The sequence below is a fragment of the Erinaceus europaeus genome, chromosome 20 (assembly GCF_950295315.1).
Source record: "Erinaceus europaeus chromosome 20, mEriEur2.1, whole genome shotgun sequence".
NCBI lineage: Eukaryota > Metazoa > Chordata > Mammalia > Eulipotyphla > Erinaceidae > Erinaceus > Erinaceus europaeus.
Genome location: NC_080181.1, coordinates 11,844,571 through 11,872,226, shown reverse-complemented (window position 1 = coordinate 11,872,226; position 27,656 = coordinate 11,844,571). Strand labels below are relative to the sequence as shown.

Here is a 27,656-nt window from a genome sequence, read left to right as displayed (position 1 = left end):
TGACGGGGCTCTCGGTCCACTCCTGAGAATAAAACTTCCTTTCTCCTTCACCCAGTTTTGCCTCCAGTCTCCTGGAACTGCAGCGTTCCCTAACACTGTCAGGTATTCAGCAAGATGCTAAGAAAAGGTGATGGTGGTCTTTACATAGAAATAGAAAGCACACGCTTCCTGCACAGTGACAGACAGGAGTGTGTCTTCCTGCACTTACTGTGAATGGTCAATTATGGACCATTGGCCATCATCAGACCATTAGCCAGCCAGTCAGTCAGAACTCAGCGGGGGCCCTGACCCCAGGAGCACAAGTAGTGCTAATTTCCAGAGCCTGACAACACAGCTTTTCAAGTTTATGATAACCGAATTTTAGAAACAAAAAAAAAAAAAACAGTAATTGGGTGAATTACTTATTGCCAGTCTTTAGCTAATTATATGGCTATAATGATTTCAAGAAAGAAAAAAAAAAAAAACTTGGTAAATGCAAGACCACTGCTCAGTTTTTCTCAGCTTTAGCTTCTAAGAGTTATTTCTTGACTAACCTTCACACCCATAGACTATGGAACCGATCTTTTTTTTTTTTTTTTTTACCGGAGTACTGCTCAACTCGGGTGTTGTGAGGGACTGAGGGAGTTTGGAGCCTCAGGCAGGAGAGTTTCTTTGCATAACCATTCTGCTACCTGCCCCTACCTGAGTCTCTTTGCATAACCATTCTGCTACCTGCCCCTCCCCTCTTCTTTCTTAAAGGCCTAAATAAGAGTCTCTGTGAGCCCTTGGCAGGAGCTGGGGGTGGGGTGTTTCAGAATCTGCCATTTTATCTTAATGGAGTTGTCTTTTTAAAAAAGGTACTGAAAACTATAGCCAAGAAGATAATTTTACTCATTATATGATCCTACTCAACTTACTAGGCTTATTGGTATTCCTGAAGTCATCTGAGTCCCTGTACAAACCAGTTTCTACTCCACTAAGCTAGTCCAGCTTGTAACTGTGTGAAGGAGAGACATCACTGTTGAAGAAAGAGTGTGTGCACCAGTGTGCAAAGGTGTTCGGCTCAAGTGTGGACCAGTCAGCCTATCTGGATAGATAAAGGGGAAAATGTATTACTTCCTGAGCTAATGGACTATCTCAGAGAGGGAGACACATGTCAGAGAACAAAAATGCTTTGAAAAATGCTAGTGGTCACCTGTAGATACGGTATTTTATTTTATTTTATTTTATTTTATTTTTTATTTTGCCTCCAGGGTTATCTCTGGGGCTTGGTGCCTGCGCTAGGAATCCACTGCTCCCGCACCTTTTTTTTCCATTGTTGTTGTTGCGGTTGCTGTTGGATGGGACAGAAAGAGGAGGGGAGACAGAGGGGGGAGAGAAAGACAGACACCTGCAGACCTGCTTCACCGCCTGTGAAGCCACTCCCCTGCAGGTGGGGAGCCGGGGGCTGGAACCAGGATCCTTACACTGGTCCTTGAGCTTCACACCATGTGTGCTTAACAGGCGCTACTGCCTGACCCCCTGCAGATATGTTTTAATGTAATTAATTATCCATAAGAGTAGATTGAGGGGCCGGGTGGTGGTGCACCTGGCTGAATGCACATGTTACAATGCGCAAGAACCTGGGTTCGAGCCCCTGGTCCCCACCTGCAGGGGGAAAGCTTTATGACTGCTGAAGCTGTGCTGCAGGTATCTCTCTGTCTCTTTCCCTCTCTACCACCCTCTTCCCCCTCTTGATTTCTGGCTGTCTCTATCTAATAAATAAAGATAATTAAAAAAAAAAAAAAAAAAAAAGAGTAGACTGAGTAGCATCACGGCATTCTAGCCAGGGAGCCATTTCTGCTTGACTTTGAAGTATGACGTGCACCATTCTTCACTGTGATCCGGCTACTGTAAAGCCTCCATTGGCTAGAAAAGGTGATCAGAAGGCACCAGACGCGAGCCTTTTACATGCTGGGTCTCTCAAGTTCTCAGCCTAGCCTCTGGATATCGCCACCGATCTCTTACTTTTTTCTCCTTGCTGTCTGGATTAAGTCTAAACACAGGTCGGAGGCAGAATGTGATTTAGAGTCAGAAGAAGGCAATCATCATCTTCACTTGCACATTGCCCTCTGCTAGGTTTAGAACCAGAGAGCCAGGATCCTGCGGGATTCATCTGGGTATCAGTAGGATGCAGTAGACCCTCAATTAACGGCTATTAAATGAATGAATTGCAAGGTATGTAACAATCCATTCAAATATTTTGCCAGTAGGTGCTCTGATTAAAATATATATATATGTTGGTTTAGCATAAAGCACTGCATTGCTTTGGGCAGACAGGTAAGTGGCTACTTACATGGCCGATTTATCTAATTATTCAGAGATACAATGCATTCTAATGATCTGAGTTGACTTGGTTGGTCTAATTTGGATGAAAGACACTGAGTCTATTGGTGCTGTTTGCCGCCTTGGTGTGGTAATAAATGAGACTCCTTCTGACACCTTGCTGGTAGCAGTCTGTGTGCCAGCTGAACAGTTGGAGCCTTTCACTTGTGCAACAATGGTTTGGGTGCAAACAATGGAGCCCTTAAAAACCATCTAATCCAGCTTTATGGTTTCCTAGGCTGTCAGACTCTTCATCTTTCTGTCACGATGAGAAGACAGCACAGGACAGAAAAGCAGAGTGAGGACCATGAGGATTAGGGAGCTAATGGACTTTGTCATAATGTAGATAATAAAACGAGCATGTTGACAAACTGCTCTCCTTCTCATCTCTCTTTCTTGCTTTTGTCTTTGAAAGCTTGTAGTACGTAAACCCAGGTAAACGACAAAACGCATGGATTTCTAATTATCTTGCGAATAGTGACGTTGCAAAAATGAAACAATGGTAGCACCAACTGTTAGAGCCTCAGGGAAGGCTATTTTCCCTACAGTGGGACAAACTAGAGGCAGTAACTCTGAAATGAGTATGTGTAGTAAGCCCAGAGCCAAAGGTGGGGCCTTAGATAGAAACCATTACGTGTGAGAACTGGGAAGAGATCTCAGCTGGTAGAGCATCTGACTTGCCTGTCTGAAGTTCCTGGTTCAGTCAGTCTCTGGCTCTGCCTATACCAGTTTCTCTGATTCCTGTAAAAATTCTCCCTCTCTCCTTCTTTCTCTCTCTCTGTCCCTTCTCCCCTTACTCCCTCCCTTTCCCCCTCTTTCTCTCTCCTTATCCCCTTTAGTAAATAAAACACATCTTTTGAAAAATTGTCTGTGTAATCACAGCTGTAAAAATCCAAGTTAGGGTCTAGGTAGTGGTGTTCCCAGTAGAGTGCACACACTGCCAAGGTTCAAGCCCCTGGTCCCCACCTACAGGGGAAACTTCACAAACCATGAAACTGGGCTTCAGTTGTCTTTCTCTCTACCTCTCTGTCTCCCCCTTCCCTCTCAATTTTTGTCTATTTCTATAAAATAAATAAATAAATAACAAATGACCACCCAGAAGAGTAGATTCATCATTCAGATTCTGATCCCCAGTAATAACCCTGGTGGCAAAATAAATAAATAAATAAAAAATAAACATCAAAGTTGAAGCATTTATAACTTTTGTATAGTTTATATGGAGTTCTCTAACTTAGGCTTAGTTTAGTTTTTCTTTTTTTTTTTTTATAAATCTATAGAGCCAGTGACAACTTGAACTCAAAATTAAAACAATTTACTTATTTTTGACAGTGTATTTATTAATAGATCAAAGCTGTCCACCTTGACTCAATGAGTCGAACTGAACTTTGGAGTTTAGAAATTAAACACATCTCCCAGGAATTCAAGCGGGGCTGTGTACCAGGTGTCAGGAAAGCTGAGTTCCAGTCACCAGTCCTGCACATCTTCATGTCAACTGCTCAGTACCTCACCTTGAATATATCCCTTAGCAAAAATAAGATAATATCACCTGCAGCAAACTGTTGATGCCAGTCTGACTTTTCCTTGCTATCCATCACGTCTTGAGAGGTCTGCTACCCAGCATCACTAATCATTATGAAAAGCAAACGTGAATGTGAATGTGAAAGAGAAAAGCCCACCAAAAGGCGGCAACTGCACTTCTTTCTTTGGCAGATAATAAATTGACAGTTGAGGGGGTGAGACCTGGGGTCTTCACTTCAACAGGTCACATGCCAAGGCTCCTATGATCCCCACTGGGATAGTTTGGGTCACATATGTGACAGGACAACTCTCACAGAAATACATAGTAAACTAGATGTCTTGACTGAGGTCAGAAACAGGGACAGCGAGATAGCTCACCTGTTAGGGGCCCTGCCATGCCGGTTGGACAGTCCAGGTTTGGCCCTCCAGCACATCACACAGGAGTGCAGGCAGGGAGGGCTTTGCTGGATTACCTGTCTTTATGTTTTTCTGTCTGAGAAAGTCAGCTCAGAATGGTGAGACCATGAATGTCTGAGGTCAGGTAACACTAGAAAAATAGTAAGGAGGCTGGGTGGTGACACATGGGGTTAAGCACACATAGTATTATTAAGCGCAAGGACCCACACACAGATCTCGGTTCGAGCCCTGGCTCCCCACCTGCGCGGGGGAGGGGGGGGTGTCACTTCACAAGTGGTGAAGCAGGTCTGCAGGTGTCTTTCTCTCCCTCTATCTCCTTCTCTTCTCTCAATTTCTCTCTCTGTCCTACCCAATAAAATGGGCAAGAAATGGCTGCCAGGAGTGGTGGCCTCGTAGTACTGGCACCGAGCCAGAACAATAACCCTGGAGGGAAAATAATAATAAAATAAGATAAAATCAAGTAACAGGAGTCAGGCAGTAGCGCAGCGGGTTAAGTGCATGTGGCGCAAAGCACAAAGACCGGCATAAGGATCCCGGTTCAAGCCCCCGGCTCCCCACCTGCAGGGGAGTCGCTTCACAGGTGGTGAAGCAGGTCTGCAGGTGTCTGTCTTTCTCTCCCCCTCTCTGTCTTCCCCTCCTCTCTCCATTTCTCACTGTCCTATCCAACAACAATGACATCAGTAACAATAACAATAAAAAACAACAAGGACAATAAAAGGGAATAAATAAATAAATATTTTAAAAATTAAGTAACAGGCTAAATACAAGGGATGATATGGGCCAGCCTTCCTAAAGGATTGCTGTAAAGACTAACATGAGGTTTTATTCACTGAAATCCAGTGATTGTGGGGAGAGATTTTTGAGTTATCACTGCATTCTGCTCTACTATTGGTCTGTCCACACCTAGAGACTGCATTCAAATCTGAGCAACACACTGAAAAAGGCAAGTAGATACATTTGAGTGTGGAGACCGGCAAAAGTGGTCAAAAGATTTGGAAAGATGCTGTGGGAAAAATGTCTGAAGGTCCTAGGTGTGTGTAGCCTAGAGAAAAGAAAGGTCTTGAGAGAGCTTTAAACATCTTCAAATCCAGAAGAGATCAGAATTACACTTCTTAGATTATGAATAAGACCAGGGATGATGGAAGTGGTTCTTATGATTCAACATAAGGAGACATATTTACATTATCTGAGTTGCCTGACGGTGAAATTGCTGATCAGCTGATCTGATAACATTAGTCTAGAGAACATTCAACAAGATCAAGATGATCTTCATGGCTTCTTCAGTATTGAAAGCCTATGAATCTAGGCTCCCAAAGGAACTTTGGTTGAATCAGACATCAAATGTGACAATTATAAATTATAAAACGTTTATGTCTCTCCTCTTCTCCCTAACCTCGGATTGTTTAAAGGCCAATGGTTTGTAATATAAGAGACTTCTTAAAATACTTGATCTTATTTGCTTTTATTATTTTTGTAAATAATGACAAGTCAACTCCTGAGTTTCTTGTTTTGCAAAAGAGCTATCTCAACTACGTAGTTTTTAAAGTAATTACTGACAGAGTTAGTTCTTGAATGTGTTATTTTGATTCACAAAACTATTATTTATTATTATTATTTATTCAACTTCATAGAGCATCATCCAAAGTTATAATCCTTTTACTCTGCAATCATTGTAATATTTGCTGAAAGCAAGTGTCAATGATACTACGAATCTACAGGAGAAATTGTGAAGGGGCGTCTTCCAGATGTCTTTTAAATATTGTAACCATTCCTTTAGTTCGGTTGTATGTTTTCACTGAATCTGTTGGTTACTGCAGTAAAGGTAACAAAGAATCTGAGAAGGGAGAAAGTGCCCATTACATTTGACTGATAGTTTTCTCTGTCCCATGATCTTACACTCTGATGTCACCCAGCCCATGTCGTGGTAGTGGTGTGTTGTTTACAACTGCTCTAAACAAAGCATAAATTATTATTATTTATCCTTGAGATTACTACAAGTTCACCAGTAGTCAAGTTTACTTGGTGTCAAAATATAACCGTCATCTTTTGACAATTAATATAGTGGGGAATCGTCACAATATTTCAGGAGAGGTCTGTAGCAAGAGTTTTCTGTTAGGCTAACTGAAGCGACTTAGGTAGTTAGGTGCAAAGGGCAGAGCCAGAGCTAGTTCAGTCATGTTATTTTTCCCTGTGGAGACTGATGGAAGAGCACTCTCTCTAGGCGTGTACCTGCCGTGCTAGGATTTCCCACATGTTGAGGCATCAGCATCATCACAGTTCTGCCACACTGTAAAAATCCAGTGGTAACTTTTGAGCTGGGATAGCAAATCTCTCCAAGTGAGAAATAGCTGGTGGCCAATGCATGCATGCAGTAAGTTATGCAGATCAGATAACAGCAATAACAACGCTGTCTTTTTCTGTCTGTCTTTGACACAGACACACACACACACACACACACACACACACACACACACACACACACACACACAGTCTCTCTCTTCCAGCACTACTAGTTGGTCTGAAATCCTGGCATCCTAGAATGTCAAGTGACTTTAATAGCAAAGTTGTAGGTATGTGACAATTTACCATTCCACATTTTTGTAAGCTACATACAGAGCCATCCTAGGGGTTAGCAAATGCCAGCATTCCTAGATAAATTAAGCTGATCACTCCACCCTCCCTGCTTCCCTTATGGAAACTGGATGTACTAACAGAATGTTGATAGTAGCAGAGATTTTGCAAAATATTCATTTTTATTTTTTAATTTAGCCACTTCACGGGGGGAGTGATGCTTTAGAAGACTATTGTTCCCTGTGGATAGCAGGCTGGAGAACTCTCAGAAGGCTATGACCCTACAATTGCTCTCCTGAGGATAGATCCTAAGGAACCCAACACACCCATCCAAAAAGATGTGTGTGCACCTATGTTCTCAGCAGCACAGTTTGTAATAGCCAAAACCTGGAAGCAACCCAGGTGTCCAACAACAGATGAGTGGCTGAGCAAGTTGTGGTATATATATATGAATACTACTCAGTTATTAAAAATGGTGACTTCATTTCCCTCATCTCATCATGGAACTTGCAGGAATTATGTTAAGTGAGACAAATCAGGAAGAAAAGGATGAATATGGGATGATCTCATTCATAGATAGAAGGTGAAAAATACTGACATGATGCCAGCCTGCCTTCCCTGGGCAGACGACCTCACCAGTGTGTCCTGGAACCCCACCTCCCCAGAGCCCTGCCCCACTAGAGAAAGGTAGAGACAGGCCTGTCAACGCCTATATCCAGCAGAGAAGCAATTGGAAAAGCCAGACTTCCCACCTTCTGCATCACTTAGAGATCTTTGGTCCACACTCTCAGAGGGACGAAGAATAGGGAAGCTTCCAATGAAGGGGAGGGGATATGGCATGCTGGTGTTGAGAACTGTATGAAATTTACTCCTCTTATCCCATAATCTTGTCAATCATGATTAAATCACCAATAATAAAATTTAAAAAAAGAAGTTAAAAATCAAGAAAACACAAAGCAAACTTGGATTTAGCAGCAAAGTAAAGGATTCTGGGGCTGGGGGGGAGGGTTCAGGTCCTGGAACATGATGTCAGAGGACGTAGAGGGGGTTGAATTGTTATGTGGCAAACAGAAATGGTATACATGTACAAACTCGAGTATTTTATTTTTTTGTTACTGTATTTTATTGTTGACTGTAAACCATTAATCCCAATACAAAAATAAAAAGACTTACTAAACATGTGTACAACTTCTTGTCTCCATTTTTAAGAGTATCCCTGTTTAAAATGCAGAGGCCTAAAAATATGCACAAACCAAATGTTGATACACTGCAAGGCTAGCATATTCCGATTTCACTCTTGCATCTGGTAACTGTATGCTATTAGCTACACTTGGTACAACTGGATCCAGCCAGACATATTCTGGGATTTATTAAAATGTAAATGACAAAGCAGAAAAGAATGTTCAGACAATTGGATTATCCCATTGACTGAATGTTCCAATACTCTATTTTTGTCAAAGCAATAGTGGCTCCTGCTGTGGAATGTTGAATGGAATATTCCATTGTAGGGCACGGGGAGAACTTGTATAAAGGAAATTGAAACCTAATCATCGAATTTTTAATTCACCTTCCTAAAAGCAACAGACTGCCAATACTTTGTATGAGAAGTTATGTTAATTTTGATACATTGTTATTAGAAGATTATCATTCACAGCTATGTACTCTGCATCTGTAGCTTCATCTATGAAAACAATGATGCGTTTCCTTGTGTTTGCTCTCCATCTTGGTTCATTTTACTTATGGACATTATATGATGAGCATAAGTCTATGGGAGGGGACAGCAAATACACACAACCCAAGAGAGACATTTTTCCTGACGGAGACTCATGCATTCTGGGCGAGGGAAGTCTGAGAGGCAGGTATCTTTAAGGACGGAAGGGTCTGAATTTCCAGAGAATGGAGACCAGCTGTTCTTTCTCCCCACAGGGAACAAGAGAAAATGGGATTAAACTGCAGCATGAGGGGTTTGGGACTGAAATAAAACAGAATTTCTCAACTATGGAGGCTTTCAAACACTGGAATGAATTTGAAGGAAGTATGTGAACATTAGTCTTATTTTGATACTTTAAAAAAAATGGAAGAGCACATGTTCATTATACAGTTACAAGGATGAAGAACAATGGACCAGATGATTAATGATTCCTGGATTCCTTTGATCTACGAGTAGATTCTAAAAATGGAGTATGGTAGTAGTGGTGAGAGGTGACTTTTTTTAGGGTAGTTATTTTTCAAAGTCAGATTTCCCCATGGGGACAGTCTGGCAATTTGTACCTGTACTGTGAAATGTTAAATGAATGGAATGGCATGTACTAGGTGGGTGGGGACAGAGTGTGGGCGCACAATGCACTTTGATCTTTCCCTCCCACTACTACTTCTGTTACCAAGTAGTTCAAGTTGAAAGGCAGAATGTCCTTCCTAGCTATTTGTGAAGTTCAATATATGTATATTGGAGGGGGGGGGGGCTTTTGAATTTCTAAGAATGTGGTTAGGGTTCCCCGGGGAACTGACTTCTTTACAGTTAAATGTGTGTATACATTTTCTAAAACAGAACGTGGACTCGTACAAATGAATAGTGCTCATGTTTGGTTAACAGAGAAATCTGTACCTGGGATAGGAACTGGTTCAAATTCAATCTGTGTTTTAAAAAAATAAATGATCTCAGTGGAGGTTGGTTGTCCCTTGATTTGATGCTAATTCAACTTTCTATTTCTCTGAAATAGCTGAGTGCAGCAAACAAGAACATGCTTGTTACTGTCAACAACTGCCTCTTTGACCTTGATGACCCAGTGTCATTTTAAGTACCAGTTTGCGTTCTGAAGGATGAAAAGTAAAATGTAAGATATGGATATGTTAGCTCATTGAAAATTTCCCTTTTTTGTTCCAATATGCTATGAATTATCAATATCAAATGCTCGTGAGTTAAGTTCATGCTAAGATTCTGTCTCCATAGGTTCACCTTGACTGCAAATTACAATTACCAGGCAAGCTTTAATAAAATCCCAGTTCCCAAGTGACACCCCACACTGATTAAATCAGAGTCTTTGAAGAGGAGTGTGGGTCTTGGTAATTTTTAACCTCTCCAGGTGGCTGTAATATGCAGTCATGTCGAGAAGACTGCAGCTATGCACATCGTGCAGGGCAAGAACTGACATCATTGTTCGTTCACTATGAACACGGGGACTGTGTCCATTTTGTTCTTCCCGTATTCCCAGGGCCTGAAGAAATGCCTGCCATTTAGTTGGTGCTCAGGAAACAACGCACACTTTAGTCCATTTTGGCAAACACCTAAAAGAATAGGGCTAATCACATTCCATCACTACTTTGATCGTTTTCACTTTGCTTTTATTACCTGAACAAGAGCTCACTTCTCTACTTTCTTTGTTAATGGAAACAACTAAGGAAAGTGAAATGATGGGTAATCTGACTGCGGAGATACTGTTGACTTATCCTTAGAATAAAATAGCTACTTGTGAAGCACTTGCACTGTGGTAAGCACTGTAATGGTAGATTTTTCTCACCATGTTTTTTTAAACTAGACTTAAACCCTTATAGTAAATTTCCTAAGCATCTTTGTGTTGAATTTAACTTTCTACTTATGCATATAGTATCAGTGTAGTTGTTTATTATTTTCAGGCTAATGGAGAAAATAGATTTTTTTTTTGTGCACTGTGGTTCAGATGACAAATTCTGGTGAAGAATGACAGTAAATCAAGGGAATGAAATGACAACTGAGACAGAGAACTTGTTTTTCTAGGGCAGTACTGTCCAATAGAAGCTACTTTCTTGGGGGTCAGGAGGTGGCGCGGTGGGTTAAGCGCATGTGGCGCAAAGTGCAGGGACCGGTGGCGTAAGGATCCCGGTTCGAGCCCCTGGCTCCCCACCTGCAGGGGAGTCACTTCACAGGTGGTGGAGCAGGTCTGCAGGTGTCTATCTTTCTCTCCCCCTCTGTCTTCCCCTCCTCTCTCCATTTCTCTCTGTCCTATCCAACAACGAACGACATCAACGATGGCAATAATAATAACCACAATGAGGCTACAACCACAAGGGCAACAAAAGAGGGAAAAAATGGCCTCCAGGAGCGGTGGATTCATGGTGCAGGCACCCAGCCCAGCAATAACCCTGGAGGAAAAAAAAAAAAAAAAGAAGAAGCTACTTTCTCAGGGATGGGGTTGTTCCTTATCTGCCATTTGAGAGGGTTGGGACCAGTGACATGTGGCTCTCGGGCACCTGAGATGTGACCAGCACAATGGGCTAACTGAATTTTAAATTTGATTTTTATTGATTGTTTTTTAAAATATTTACTTATTCCCTTTTGTTGCCCTTGTTGTTTTATTGTGGTAGTTATTATTGTTGTCGTTGTTGCTGGATAGGACAGAGAGAAATGGAGAGAGGAGGGGAAGACAGAGAGGGGGAGAGAAAGATAGACACCTGCAGACCTGCTTCACCACCTGTGAAGCGACTCCCCTGCAGGTGGGGAGCTGGGGGCTCAAACCGGGATCCTTATGCCGGTCCTCGTGCTTTGCATTGACTGTTAAACATATTCATTTTTTTTAAGTGAAGTAGCTGTACTTGGCAGGTGGCTACTCTATGCCCACAGTGGCTGTAGAATGACAAGAGCTGATATGAGGTAAGCTCAGGTTGCAGTGAAAGAGAAGCTTTCTCATGGAGAGAAGCTTGTTGGTGTGAATTCTTCCGAAAAGCAGTGGCTTCTAGGATGAGATCTGAAGGGAAAATCGTGGATCTTAGGAGAACAGTAGAAAGAGTAGTGAGTGGAGTAGATGTCTCAAAAAAATCCCAGAAGACAGAGTATTAAGAAACGGTCAAGATGTGTGCCTAGAACGTAGAAAAGCAAGTGGAAGAAAGGCAGTTGATGGATCTAGTAAGGGCTGTGGGGCCCAATACTAAGATATTAGGTATCAAGAAAAATTTTAGGTGTCATGCTATTATTTCAAGGGCATTTAGGGAGCACTGAAATGTTTGTCACTTTGGGATTATGTAACCCTATTTGTGATCTAAAGAGATTTCCCTGGCTATTTCACGGCTGGAGGCATAACATAGTAGTCTAGGTTAGAAATGAAAATTATCTTCACTATGGTTACATATAAGATGGAGAAATATCTGTAAAAGCAGGAAGAAGGAATAATCAAACAGATTTATCTGGCTGATGGCCCATGGTAGGTGGAAAGGACAAAGACAAGGATCTCCCCTGGATATTCCCTTCTGCTTAAAAGGCAACACGAGGGTCAATTTTCCCATCACATTAGATCACTTGTTCCTAATGAATCCTGAAACTAACATTTTCTTATTAGTGGTTTAATACTGATTCGCAAAACCATAAGGTAACAGGAGTATAATTCCACACCATTCCCACCACCAGAGCTCTGTGTCCCAATTCCCTCCAGCGGAAACTGCAATAGTTCTCCCAAGGTCACAGATACATGTGGACTACTATATATATAACCTTTTATCCCCCCCCCCCCCCTATGGTCCCGTCTTCTATTCCTTTCCAAGTCACACCTACATCTATTACTACTTCTGAATGTCCTTCCTTTTTTTTTTTTTTTTTTTCTCTCTTCTCTCTCTATGTCCTGATGGAATTGGAGTTCAGAGCACTCTGATGATTTCCCCCTGAGTTTCCTCCCTCTCTGGGAGGATGGACCAAAATTCTCTATGGGGAGCAGAAGGTGGGAGGTCTGGCTTCTGTAATTGCTTCTCTGCTGGACAACCTGTTGGTAGTTTGATCCATCCCCCCAGCCTGTTTCTATGTCTGGTGGGCTAGGGCTCTGGAGAGGTGAGGTTCCAGGACACATAGGTAAGGTCATCTGCCTAGGGAGTTCAGGATGGAATCATTGTAGCATCTGCAACTTGGTGCCTGAAAGGCAGTAAGACATAAAGCAGGACAAAATATTTAATAAACAGGGACCAGAAAGTAGAAACTAGGAAGATTATTTTAGGTATATTTAGGGGCCCATGACTAGTAGTTTTTGCTTGAGCTTGATAGGTAACATGGAGGTGACTTAAAAATATTGTCTGGAGGGAGTCGGGCTGTAGTGCAGTGGGTTAAGCGCAGGTGGCGCAAAGCACAAGGACCGGCATAAGGATCCCGGTTCGAACCCCGGCTCCCCACCTGCAGGGGAGTCGCTTCACAGGCGGTGAAGCAGGTCTGCGGGTGTCTGTCTTTCTCTCCTCCTCTCTGTCTTCCCCTCCTCTCTCCATTTCTCTCTGTCCTATCCAACAACGACGACAACAACAATAATAACTACAACAATAAAACAACAAGGGCAACAAAAGGGAATAAATAAAATAAAAAAAAATATATATATATATATTGTCTGGGAATATGGTGTCAGAGTTGAGAATAAGGCTGGAACGCTAGCTTAGAGCAGAGAGTAGCTCCCAAACTTGATGAGAACTTATAAATATAATTAACTGTTTACCACATCAATCTGACCCAGGGATTGTGTATGTTCATGTTTAGCACAGGAGCCTGTACAACCTCTTAGTCCCTGCCAGTCTGAGCTCACACTGCATGGACACAGCTGGGAACATTCTAGGCTGCACTCAATTCAGGGCCAGTCTTCCTTGAGTGGCAGTGGGCTGACCTAGCTTCCCTTCGGACAGCAGTGCAGCACTACCATTGCTAATTTATAGTAAGGGCAAGGTCCTGAAGAGGCTCTCAAAAGAGCTTACACTGATGTTCCTGATGGAAGTGACCTGTGATGGGGTAGAGAGGGATCCATTAAGAGGAATAGGCCCATGCTATCTATGGGGGAATCCAAGGATTCCCTGCCTAGAACCCCAGGTGATGGGGCTGCCTAGCAGTGACCAAAAAGGCCGTCACTCAGTGAGCAAGCCTCTTGCTCTTTTCAATCTTCTGCAGTCCTTTTCTTTACCTGAAAAGCTTAAGACTTTCTCCCAGTTGTTAAATCGTTGAGTGTCATTTGTTGTATGCAAACTGGTATTAGGTTTATGGGGTCTGGCCTTAGGAGGAAATACACTAGCATCTGGGGGGGAGGGGTTGAAGTTAACCTTGAATTTTACTGCATTTACTTGTTCGGTGATTCTAATAAAGGTCACAGAGACAATAGTTGCTCTTTAGTCGATAGACTGAAACTAGCTTTGATTACAGTAAGGAACACAAGCACATTATGAAGTCTTCTCTTCCAAAAAATTATCACAAGCTCACAGTTGATGCAACATTGCTTTTATTGGGGGCTTGGAGGGCATAGGACAAAGTTTCATGAAATGCCAACAAAGTCACATTTTGTGCTTGGCTACTCTTAAAACGACTCTTAAGCGCACTTAATGAGAACTGTGTGTGATATAGCCAACAATTATCATTGTGGAGACAGGATAACCTGAGCTATGAAGAGACTTAAGTCAAACAATGCCAGATACAGCTGTCGAATACTCGTGACTTCTAAATGGCTACAGAGTCCAGATGTTTGTGCTTAAGAGTCCTAAATGAATCCAAGCAGAACCGCATTCTGGACTTGTGCTAACCAGCTGACCACTTTATTAGTCACCACTACCTACCAACCAAGTACAAAGGGTCTGGCTAAGAAAAGTTAGTTTTCTTCAGTTCTATCTTTTGATGATCAAAGTATCCTTGAATTATTTACTTGGATCACTAAGGACTGAAGTGGCAAATCATTATTAACACTTTAAAAATCATAAAAACTCTAAAAAAAAAAACCCTCAAAGTTGTTATAGAAAAGATTAATGCAGAAGCACTTATACATACCGTGCATAAAGTTGGCTAAGAAGATATCCATAAGAAAATCTGATAGAAAAAATATCAAAGATTAAAGAAGAGATAACATAGCAGCACGGGTACAGTACTGTGACTTAGTACCTTGGTTGCTCAGCTTTGGGATGTGAGTGATGTGAACCCTACACCTGGCACTTAGGAGAGTTGTCTGGCCATGGTCACTGTCAGCTTTCTCACCTACAAAAGGAGGGGGACGCATATTATGCAGAGTGGTTGTGAACCTTACATAAATTTATACGTAAACTGCTTAATGCACAGTGAGAGCTCAGGAAATACCAATTATTGTCAGGAAAATAGAAAAATTACAAGTTCTCCATATTATCACCCACCACTGTTGCTTTAACAGAAGGGAAAACATATCCATGTGCAATTTAAGACAATAGCCTGGTGGGAGAGGGGGCTGGATGTGCATAAGCACTGGCAGTGAACACGGGGTCAAATCAACTAGAAATGTCTACTTCTAATTCCCTAAAGTCACCAAGTAGATTCCTTCCACCATGGCTTTGCTCAGAATAGTGTGTCCAGCTAAAGAAATCTCCTTTTCATTATCTCAATTTCTTATTATCTGCATTTGGGATCTTCCTTCCCTAAACCAGTTTTGTCCAGTTATGGAGACCTCTGAGTTTCTTGTTTGTATCTTTGGTTTTATTCCTTCTTTAATCACCTATTGATCTGTTTTGTTATCTTCCCAAAAGTTTATGTACCACTTTTAACTAGATTTGAATTTTTGTCATTATCAATGACTGTTATCAATGATTTTTATGAATGATTATTATCAATTGTGTAGATACAAAGAGAAATTGAAGGGAAGGGGTAAATGGGGGGGGGGAGAGAGAAAGAGACAGACAGCAAGACCTACAGCACTGCTTCACAGCTTGTGAGTTGTCACCCACCCAATGCAGGTGGAAACTGGAGGCTTGAACCTGGGTCCTTGCACATGGTAACGTGTGCTCTCCACTGGGAGGGCCACCAACTGGTCCGTAGATTTAAATTCTGTAGAGGCATCAGCCATGTTCCCCAGAACCTAGTTTGCTTGATAAATGGCAGGCTGGCTGGTTTAGTGTGCAGTGGTTTTATAATGTGGTGTTTACAGGCTGTGTTAGGAATGTCCAGCATTGTTTTAGCCTTTACGTCATCTGTGGCTGTTCCATTGCATCAGCTGCTTCTTGTATTTTTAGGTCACTCAGAACCAGCCTACTGATAGCATCAGTCTGGTTCCCTAAGAGGACACATTGGTGCGGTTCCAAAATTGGTGTGTTAATAAGCATAATCACACTCACAAAATAATAAAATAAAAAAGACTATCACAGTGAATTTAGATACAGAGGAATACACATGAGGAAGGACAAAGTCTCTGGCTCAACTGCCATCCAGATGTCTCCCCCCCCCCCTGCTTCTTTTGAGAGTTCTGCTGGCTAAAAGCACACCACCTGGTGTGCTGCTGAGCAGGAGGGTCTCTGGGTGACTGCATTCTTTGCTTCAGCTTCAGAGTTGGCCTGAAGGTCCATCTCTCTGCAGTCTTTGTCCTTTCAGTGGGGAGGCATTCCTGAGGAGGGGGGTACTGGGATTAGCTGAAAAGAAGATCAACACAACTAAAAAAAAAAAAATAACAGAACATGTCACAGAAGGTTGTAACATTGACTCTTCAGTAAAAATAAACAAACACAATGCTACTTTGGGGGCATGCTACTTCTAAGTGCAGGTGGAATACTGCATCACACGGACATCACACCGACAACATTGCTGCTTCTCACTGGACACCTTGCTTGGTTAAGGTCAGTCAGGCAGTGACATTGTGTATGTGAACAAAAGTACCACGTGGTGCTCTGGGAGAAGACGTAGTGTAGAGAAAGCTTCTGGTCCATCCAGCAGGCAACACACTGATACGGACATGTAGCAGAGGAACAAAAGAACACAAAACATTAAGGATACATTCAAATGAATCTAAGGACTAAGTGCAAAATAAACTAAGGGTGGGGGTCTAAGCGCATAGCAGTGTAGGAATGGATGGCGTTGCCAGCATGGTGGGGGGTTAATGTTAGTTTCTTTGTATTGCTAGTGCTTGGCTCTGAGTATGACACATGGTACCCACCGAAAGAAACAATGAAAGAACAAAAGAGAAGGGTGGGTTCATCATTAGAGCAAGTTCTAAAACCTGGAAGCCAAGGAGAGTAGGTTAGCTTCATTTAAGAAGAGACTACCCGAGTGGAACCTTAGGTAGCATCCAAGACCTTGGGAGAATTCTGGTGGTTAACAGGGAGGAGTGGGGCACAGAACTTTGGTGGTGGGAAAGGTATGAAATCATATCCTTACTATCTTAAAATCTTGCAAATCACTAATGAAGAGAGACCACCAACTGCAATGCTTTCTAGAAGATAGGGTGGGGCAGTTTTCAGGTCTTGAATATATTTAGATATAATTTGGTAAGTATGATGAGTTAGTGCAACTGCAGGCTTTTAAAGGGAATAGATAGCATAATGGTTATGCAAAGAGACTCTCAAGACTGAGGCTCCAAAGTCCCAGGTTCAATCCCTCTACTACCATGAGCCCAAGCTGAGTAGTGCTCTGCTGTAAAAGAAAAAAAAAAAGAAAAGAAATATTATCATGATTAAAAGAGTCATGTGGCAAAGGAGATGTGGAAACTCAAAGGCATTGACCCACTGGGGAAAAAATGTTGCCACTGCCTCTGGCAACTTATTGATTGGGGATGGGGTTGTAGGGAGAGAGGGAGAGAGGGAGGGGAGGGGGAGGGGAAGGGAACGGGAGGGGAGGGGAGGGGAGGTGAGGAGAGGAGGGGAGAGGAGGGGAGAGGAGGGCAGAGGAGGGGAGAGGAGAGGGAGACCTGCAGTACTGCTTCCCATCTTGTGAAGTTGCTGGGGCTGGAGCTAGGCTCCTGTGTATGGTAATGTGCAAGCTCTAGCCGGTGCTCCACAGCCCAGCCCCTAAGAAATGCTTTTAAAATAGAGAGGCAGGTGATCCTTGGGGCTGCTAACACTGCAGGAAATGGGCTTAGAACTCAGACCAAGAAATGTCCTCCTCCCACGGGGCAGCTTTTTAAAATTCTCAGCTGTTCCTCTTCTCTACCACTGGCCTTCCTGAAAATAAACCTTCCTTAGACTTTACTGTTTTAGCATCAGGAAAAATATGTTATAAATAGAATATATACAGAAGACGGAGGTGGAATCAGCTTTGACTTTTCAGGGCAACTGTTGGTGCAAACAGACTCCAGATTCAAGGGTCCTGAAAGCATAAAGTCTCAAGAGTCTTGAGACTTTGGATCGGCCTCCAACAATTCTGAGACTTGTAGCAGAATTCAGAAGCCAACTAATCCAACCCATTCGTCTCGCAGATAAAAATATCTAGCAAGAGTCGTATTCATGTCTTTTGTTCCACAGGAGTTGTGAAATACACTCTGCAGGTGGATTTGAATCTGACTCAAGCCTCTGTTGCCAGCCTTTCCATTGTGCCGCCAGGATGGAGATTCGTAATGAGCAGGGCACACCCAGAGGCGTCCGCTACCACCTCTCACTGCTGTTTGCCCAGAGCACTTTGGAGGCGCTGAGGTGGTAGCCATGATGCATCTATTTTTCCAGAACTTGGACAATAACCGAGGTTACCTACTGTTAATGGTTATCTTTCTGCTGTGATCAAATATGCAATACCTGTCCCTGGCTAAGTAATTGAATATACATATTACAGATCTTAAATCCAGTATTTTGTGACCACAGGGTGGAGAGATGGGGTAATAAGCTTTTGATACACGTGTGTTAGATGCATTTGTGAATACATTAAAATGCCACTGCAGTAAGGTAGGATGCTTCACGCAGATTTTTTTCTTTTTTTGGTGACTGATTGCTTTGAGTAGCTAACAATAGAAATCCTTGAGGATTTCTTTGGCATGTGAAAAGTAAGCCAGCGTATGCTGTCTTGGGGTGGCACAGATATAACCCATGCAAAATGATTCTTCTGCAACTGGGACCTGAGCATTAGAATGCCTGGATGGTAAACTGGATGGATTGTGAGCTGCCCAACACTAAGTGTCTGTTATGAGTCAGATGGCCAACAAATAAGCTTTCTTTGGAGGCCTGTGCCTACTTACTTGGAGTGAGTAATATCTGATAGCATCTCAACATGAGCCTCCCTAGACTCCTGTTAGTGTCCTGAATATATCAGCATATATTGGGTCTCTTCCGTGGCCTTGCTCAAGGTCCGCCTGTGATCCGATGGTAATGACTCCCCACATTTGCATCAAGAGCATCTTCACCTACTGAGCACCTAGCAAGAGCCAAGGGCCAGGCTGACCAATCAGTTTGCTGTGGCTCTGCTTGGCTCTTTCCTTAATAGCAAGATCTCCAGGGGGCAGCTCCTCAAAGGGGCAGGGTGTCTCCAGCAGGACGATCATCAGTAGGTCTCTGATGTCAGGTGGAGACACCGAAAGGGAAGCTGGTGTTAGTGCCCACATGACCTGAGGCAGGGCCGCAATGATTCATGCAAATGAGAGAAAACTAGAAAAGATGTTTATTATTGTCATGATTTTGATTACTCTGATTAAATTAAAACTATTATCTCTGCCTAAGGCCATTTCCACGGCACTTTATTTCATTATTCCAATAAAGGAAATGAATTTCTTATGAATAAGATTTACTATTCTAATGTTGCCTATTACTCAAGTTGTCCAAAGTCAGGAAGAAGACTAAATTAACACAGAATAGCAGATATTTTAGAAATAATGCTAGTGTCCGTCCGCAATGTGAGTCCTTGTAGAGAACATTAATTTCCAGTATCCATGTCCTGCTCATTCATACTTGCATGAAAGCATCGACTGGAGATTTCTTTTTATCTCTACACCAACTAGCAAGGAGTATTCTGTAAAGCTAGCTTTACAAAGATTCTCCTCGGGAGTCATTTCGAGTGATAAGAAAGGCCCAAGGGGTGCTGGTGGCGGTGGTGGGATCTCAAGTAGGTAACATAAAGCAACACGCAACTATATGCACATTAGTATAATTATACACCGCAAATTATACCGGATGTATCTAATATCTAATTTTTTGAAAGCTGATTCCACTTGAGATTTCAAGAACAGCATCAACACTTTGCAGGTGGCTCCTTCAGCATAGTATCCAAAAGGAATTATTCCTCTAATATGCTTGCAAGCACCAAGTCAGAACTGAAGCTCTTCTTGAAAAGACCAGTGAGAGCAATGAACACTGGGTATATTACCCTGACAGACATAGCTGGGGTGGGGGCGTCAGCTATAATATTTAGCACAGGTCCTTGCTTGCTTCAAACAATAAGAAACGCACATGCACACCAGCCTCATTAGAAAATGTGTTGAAGGCTACATATATTTCTCTGAAGCAATAGCAGGGCGAGCTAAGGGGATGAGAATTTCTTTAGATCAATCTATAAAAGAGAAATATGCGATAGGAGAGCGGAGTATGCTTCTGATGGAAAACAGTCCTATGTTAAATGCTGCTCTTACAAGACACAGGATTAATTTGTTCTACAGGAGAATGCTGCCAGATCCAAGCTTCATTTTGAGGAACAGGGTTTTGTGTTTTGTCTTCATCGTTCTGTCTGAGCCCTTCAATCACCGTCTAAATAAATCCGTATTTGTGATCTTGGAGATTGGAGCAGATTATTCAAGTTGATTTGGATCCATTTTCTCGATTCCTCCTTCAAGATCTTTCTGCTAATTTAGTCAGGCTTACTATTGAATTATTTAATTATCTGCACTTCTGTGCAGTGAAATATGTTGTCATATCACACACTGGATCATGCTGTTGCCGTTCACACTTCGTGATGCCTCTATAGTTAGCAGTTTCCTTTGTTCTGCTCAGTCAGTGGTTTTAGAGAGGGGTGGGCCAGGGAGGAGGAGCCTGGGGGTTTGTAAAATAAAATCAGACATTCCTGGTGCACATGCAAAACTTTATGCATTCACATGAATTTCCTTCCAGAAATTAAGTTGCAATTCCATTTGGAATAGGCCAAGAGGCACATATCAGGGGCTTCAGAAGGCCGTCTGCATGTATTATTCTACGCTGAGCACCTCCAGTGCATTTCCACTGCAGAGCAATGGCAGAAGTGCGGCTCATTTTTTTTTTTTTAATCAGCAAGGAATGTCTTTAACAAGGAAGAAGTAAATTATGATAATTACTCTGAGTGGTCGGATCCTTGAGCATTACTAATTAGCATTTATTGCCTGGATTATAGAACAATACACGTGAAACCGAACTGTGATTGCTCTTTTACGCTGAAGAACTGAAAAAGGCAACAGAGCAAAAAGGCAGCAGCATCCTCAGTACTTCAGGCAGCAGTTCAGAGTTCCTTGACTGTGCAGAATTCCCCTCTTACAAAGTATACAAATATGGTCTTTAGGCTTTCTGACCCGCGTGTGTGTGTGTGTGTGTGTGTGTGTGTGTGTGAGAGAGAGAGAGAGAGAGAGAGAGACAGAGACAGAGACAGCCAGCCATATTTACATATATCACAGTCATGGGAGGCTAATGAGAGGAGGGACACGAGCTATGACGTCATTTTGGGGTAGTTTTACCCATTGTGAGAGTTTAACAATAAAGACTGTGCATTTTACATTTTTTTTTTCTGAAATTTTGGAACAAACAAACAAAAAAAAAACTCTGCTCCCTGGGAATGAAAAAATTCATATTCACCTTCCTACTCCCTCTTCGGAAAGTTATAGTTGAAAATAAGAAAAGGCAGTTGGTTTCTGGCTTACAAGATACTCTTGATTAGGAATGTGCAATCAAGTATTCTGAATTTAGAAATAAACTAGATATTAATCTAGTTCATTTAATGAATCAACAACATTATATAAAATCATGCCAATAAGTACCACACATATAATTTGGTAACTGAAATTCCTAAATAACCTGGTAGGTAGGTAGGTTGAAGGAAGGAAGGAAGAGAAAGAAAGAAAGAGAGAAAGAAAGGAAGAAAGAAAGAAAAAGAAAGAAAGGAAGGAAGGAAGGAAGGATGGATGGAAGAAAGGTAGAAAGAAAGAAAACTAACCATTCATCCTTTTTCTTTTCGGTCTCGTCTCACTATTTCCTTCCACACCCCATTACAGCGAATGGAGAGAACATCATAAAACATAAAGCCAACTAAATGCAGTCACTGGTCTTTCCAATACCTTCCTAGATTCCCTGCCCTGATCCTTTTTGGTTTGAAAGAGTAAGTTTGACTAAATCTGTGAGGAGATTAAACAGACTGGTGATAAAAAATTAATTCTGCTGAATGAGCATTTGGATGAGCATTTAGATGGAAGAGATGCAAATAAGATAATACTTTTCTTTTGACATACCAAACGGATTAGTTTAGAATGTTAAATTTGATTTTATTAGAATATATTAGCAGTGTTTTAATTAATACTAATCAAACATTGTCTTTCCCCGGGGCTTGATGTGTTCCTAACGCTTTCTAAATTATCTGTCTTTTATCTATCAAAAATGAAAAAAAAAAAAGGAACCGAATTACCAAAGGCTTTTGTTACAGTCTTCATGATTTAACTGTATTCAACAGAAAACTATGAGTTGTTTGCCTAGGTGTCTTGACCATAAAATTAGTTCCCAGATGCTGGATTTAAAATGAGTACTATTTATTAGTAGTTATTTATTTATTTTTAAAGATGGGGCTAGAGATTCGATAGTAAATCTCTTCTGTGTTTTTTCTTTTGGGGAAAAATGGAAAGTGAGTTCTGGCTGGTTCACATTACTTTATCCTCACTAGAGTCTCTAGAGCTGTTAAATTTTCAACGGCATTGGTTTTGAGCTGACATTTCTTTGGAAACAGGAAAAAAAAAAGGAGGGGAGGGATAAGAGGGAGTAAGGGGAAAATCTAGTTAAAAATACGGTGAACCAGTCTGCCCTGTGAACTGAATTGTGACTGTGTTCCTAGGAGGTGCTGCATTGCATTTCACTCATTATTCCTTCCTTTTCTCTCAAGCTTCCTGTCCTTCTGTGTCCGAAAGCTGCAGTTCACTTCTTTCTCTTTTCTTCCTGCAATGCAACCCCCCCTCTTTCCCTGCTTTATTTATTTATTTATTTATTTTATTATTTTTTTTATCTGCCAAGCTGGATTTGCACTTTTAAAGATCAGTATCAATAATGCCCTGCTTGTTTCGGCTGCACTCTCCCTTTAAAAGACAGCCCCCCTCTAATTGATGCGTCTGGGCTAGTCTAGACTGGTAGTGAGTGATTGAACCAACCACCAATTATGTTATTCATTTCACTGAACTTCACTGCTGGGCTTGGTGAGGAAGAAGGGGTGTTGAGAAACCTGCCCTTATGCTGAAGCAGTTCCCTGCTGAAATATAAAATTGTGTGTGTTGTTATGTGCTGCAAATGCCTGTGTGATCAGCTGCATGATAGCAAGCCCAGAGCATGGGCTTAGGAACATGTAGAAAATGGGAAAGATGCCTTGGAATAAGAACTGCACCCCTCGTCTGGAATTGCTATCTTGTTTTAAATCATGGAAGAATCGCATCCAGCGATGTTTTTACACTGAGCCATGCATTCATTTTCATGAACTGCGAATCTGTTTTGAATTCAGACAGTACGAAATGTGCACATTTTTAATAAGAATCATGTGGTAACAGATATCCTTCAATTAAATAGATGCCTTCCCATAATTTCCAAATACCTATGCATACACATCAGCTGAAAGAAGGTCATTGATCTATTGTCTATAAACCACAGATGACGTGAAAATCAAACAACTCTTTTCTTTGATGTACACATTCAGACTAGGAAAGGATGGCAAGTATTATTTAAGTGTTACAGCCACACAAGAGGTCTCAACAACAGGCATACTGCAATTGTTGCACAGTGCATTTCCTCAGTTCAGTTTTCGGATACAAAATGGTTTCACTACGGTTTGGTTTCCATGACAGAAATCTAAAAATCGCAATTCAGACTTGAAAAACATGAACAGTTTGCTTAAACCTTTCAACTACACGTAAAAAAAAAAAGATTACAATCAATACAATTTTTTAGGAAAGCATTTGAAGCCATTGATGATTTAAGTACTTTGCAAAAAACAGAAGACAAACATAGGCCTATAAATACCAAGATTGTTAAAATGAAATTGTATGTTAAAATTTTTCACAGAAAGGGAAGCTACTGTTTTTCTTTGCCAATTAAGGGACAGACCCAGATGACTGAAATTATTGTTGCAAAAAGTTGAATTTTCAGAAAACTACAAATTAGGTAATACCAATAACTGTTTGAAGGGATATCTTTAAATATACAGTTTGGTATTATATAATGACTTTACTGAAAAGGACTTAAATTTTGATGACATTTTTCTAATTTGTAGAGAAGACCTGTAGGCATGAATTACTGTTAAATGATACACGTAGATACACTGCTGAACTTTTTTTTTTGTATATTTAGAAAAGATATTTTCAATTTATATTACACTTAAAGGCATCTTGCATAGTGTTTCAAAAACAGATGCCAAGCAAGGAGGCTGTATCTCTCATTCTGTTTTTTTCAAATCTTGTAAGGTAATGTTAATTTTTATCAAGACCATAAATCCCATCTTTTGTGTAGAATGACAAGAATGGAATTTTAAGCCTACACTATTTTAGCCCGCACTATTAGTTTGCCTCTATTTGTGTCTGTATTCACTATCTAGCCACCTATGATAAGCATGTTGGGCATCAGATATAAAATATATCCACATGTCCATTTTAATCAGGTACAATTTTAATTGTTGAGTTTAAAAGTTGGAGGCATGGGGCATGCTGGGACTTCAGCTGATATGTTCTGAGGTCAAGCACCAGGTACTGAGCTGTTCTTGTTACGCTCGGATAGTACTGCGTGTTGCTCTCAAGGAATACGCATGGTAGGTGGCTTCCACCAGCCTCGGGCACCAGCCACGTACATCCACACACACGTAGCAGCCAACATGTTATTGTAACAATATATCCCCACTTTCACAGTCATCCAGGAGCTGCCACTTTCTGCTCACCTGATCCCATCTAACAATGAAAGCCTCAGAGTGATACTTTATCACTTCAGACAAACTTTCTTTCTTTCTTTTTTTCTTTCTTTTCTTTAAAGGAAGAAAGTTCCACCAGATATCCAGGATGCAAAGGCACGACTCGCAGCTCCCAAGAGCCTAACCCGTGGATTTAAACGCTAAACATCACAAGTTAGGGTCTCAGGGATTGAGAGGAGCGCAACAAATTGTTCCTTCTTCAGACAAAGCAAAGCGAAACAAGGACAGGCAATTTCTCTTCCAGGTTCATGACTAAAAGGCAACAAACAGGTGGCAGGGTATGCCCTCACTCTTGAAGCTTCTGTAGTTCACAAAATTTAGATTCTCTTAATAGCAGAGGAACATACACACATACGCAGTGGCCGTGGGCTTGTATACATACCTGAACATACAATCATGAGTATGCCAGAGAAAACTCTCTGAAGCTTTGAGCAAAATAGTGTACTAAAATGGAAAATAGAAGGAATTGATCCAGAAATGCCCATGTTTGGAAAACCATCCTCTGTAATAAGGATTAAATGTCTCTTCAAAGCTTTAGTTTGCAACTAGCAGAAACAACTGCAAAGAAAATAGAAGCCCCCCCACCCCACCCTGCAAACATGCTGCATGCAAAAAATCATAGAGACCGTTTTTCTCTGGGGAGGTGGGGATTGTTGTTTTGTTTTTAGAAGGAGAAGACCAAGAAATAGGCTTTGGAGGTTAAGAAAGTATGAACAGGAATAGAGTTTTAAACTCACCCACTGCATGCGGAGCAGGGCTGCAGCCTCCTATAGCACCATTCCCAGCAAGGGGGGTAATGTGAGCTCTCAGTGCGCTGGGCTGGGCGAGGTGTTTCAATGGAGGATGGCGAGTGGGGCGGGGAGGAGGAGGCGGGGGCAGGAAGCCATACACCAAATCTAGAGACTGTAACTCTGTATCTTATGAGCTGATGGGGGGGGGGGGGTCTAGTTTGGTGGGAGTGAAGGGAGGGACTGGAGTTGATCAGATTTTCAGATCATTCTATTGAAAAAAAATCTTTTAAATATATATAAAAATAAGAAACCTTGCCATAGCTGTTTTCCGAATTTCTTCCTTCTTTCTGTAGCGAGCACTTTGCCAGTCGTGCAGGCCTCCTCTGTATCAGCTGCTTGGCTGAAGCCAAGGCCAGATCGCCCCAGCCAGCACCAGGCTGTCATTTGGTGGAAGCGAAGTGGGCAGGGGTGGATGTTAGCGGAGGGAGAGATGCCTCCCCCCCACCCCCGCCCCACTCCGGCTGCCGAGCCTTTGAAGTCTCCTGCCAATATTTCAGAGGAATCCGAAGTATAATCCCCCATCTTCGCAGAGAGCTGCTGGTTGGTTCTGTACCTGATGGCTTGTCCTTTCCCCCATCTGCCTGGGAACTGGCTTCTGCTAAGCAAAGACCGCTCCTGTACTCCCACCAAAAAGGAAAGGAAAGGGAGGGGAAGTGGGTGGGAAGATGACTCTTTCAAAAATTTCTTCCCCCTTTCCTTCCTTCCTTCCTTCCTTCCTTCCTTCCTTCCTTCCTTCCTTCCTTTCTTTTTCTTCTTCTTCTTCTTTTCTCCCCTTTCTTTTATTCCAGCCTGAGCAGAGGTAGATGGCTGGCTGGTCAAAGAGAATGACAAAGCAGCCCCAGCAAGGAAGACACTGGAGGGGGGCCTCAATCACTTAGTGAAAATGCTCAATATTTTCTATCTATTTTCGTGTGCAACTAAAAACCGTTAAGGCTCCAGGCTCTCCCACCCACCCCACCTCCACTTTAAAAACAGCAAACCAATGAGACAGCTAAATTATGTCTCTGTTCCCAGCACAGTGTCTCTCCAGAACCCCCTCCCCATCTTCAATCCTCAAGACAACTTTTTCCTCACCTCCATAGCGTCTTCTCAGGAACAATCCTCTGTGTGCTTCAGGGGCTTCCCTTTTTCTCTCCCTTCCCTTTTTCTTTTCCTCTCAAAAAAGCTAGTCTGTTACCAGGCACACCTAGCTTCTATCTCCCTCGCTCTCTTGTCCTTTTACTCTTAGTAATGATAATAATAACGGGCTTTTCGACACAGCAGCATGAGTGGCTGTCTTTTAGAAAGCACATTTAATCTTTACTGGCTCCCCTAGGCTTCAGTGGAGAAGGAGAAGGCAAGGGGGGAAAAAGGGAAGCTACAGGAAAAAGGATTGTAAGGGAGGCTGCTGACGGACAGCCAGCATCAGGCACAAATCAGCGACAAGTTGAATTTTCCTAGACCACACTGCCCCCTTTCTTCTCTGCTCTCTCCCTGGGCTCCTGGAAAGCCCAAGTGTCTGGTTACAGGAGGCACTGGGCTCCTTTGCCAACCGTGGTGCAGATTCCTCGCATGCCTGCTTAAATCTCTGGCAGAATCAGAAATCAATATCCCCCTCTAATCACCTTTAGCTCCTCTCTGGCTTCCCCCCTTTTCTGAGACTCCACTGAGCTCTCCTGGCTGCTCCCCCGCCCGGCCGGGCTCCTCCATACAAAGCTTGTGGTCCTGTCATTTCTCACTTCCTTCCATATCTAGGAGACAAGCCTCTCTTTTCTAATATCCTCTCGGCTGGCTCTCTCGCTCTGTGATAGCCTCATCCCCGACTGCAGCACCGGATGCACTAAGACATCTCCCTGACTACTAATGAGACCAAAAATACACCAGCAGGTCAGGGGGAAGGCCAGACATTGTATTATACACATACAGGGGAAAAAAAATCCTCAGCCTACCAGACCCAGAGATCAGGTATCGCATTTTTTTTTTTCAAAAGGAAAAAAGGGGGTGGGGTGGGGAAGGGAGGAGTAAAGAAGAGACCTCTGTGCAGCTCCCTGCCTGGCGGCCCCACACCAGAGACTTAAACACCTCTGCATGGACACAGTTTAGTGCAGGTGACGCATTCTTGTGGCTCTTGGACAGACAGTCAACAATGCCCTGATAGTCCTTTGAAATCAGCACTTCGGGGGATAAAAGAGCAGCGATTCAGATCTCTGGTTAAGATGCGTAGATGCTATTCAGGCATGGGATGACTA

General features: G+C 42.2%; 2 long non-coding RNA genes across 4 annotated transcripts in view; both read right to left on the bottom strand.

Annotated features, from left to right (window-relative positions):
• Window positions 1-27,656, bottom strand: part of LOC132534982 (uncharacterized) — a 185,296-nt gene that overhangs the window by 48,557 nt on the left and 109,083 nt on the right. The window lies entirely within an intron of this gene.
• On the bottom strand, window positions 14,037-27,272 carry LOC132534981 (uncharacterized). 3 transcript variants are annotated; one of them, XR_009546742.1, is made up of 3 exons: window positions 26,503-27,272; window positions 25,375-25,636; window positions 14,037-16,500 (listed from the first exon to the last, which is right to left on the bottom strand). It is a non-coding gene; the product is annotated as an uncharacterized LOC132534981 (long non-coding RNA). The 3 variants fall into 3 exon arrangements; XR_009546743.1 differs by lacking the exon at window positions 25,375-25,636; XR_009546744.1 differs by lacking the exons at window positions 25,375-25,636; window positions 26,503-27,272 and adding an exon at window positions 18,720-21,051.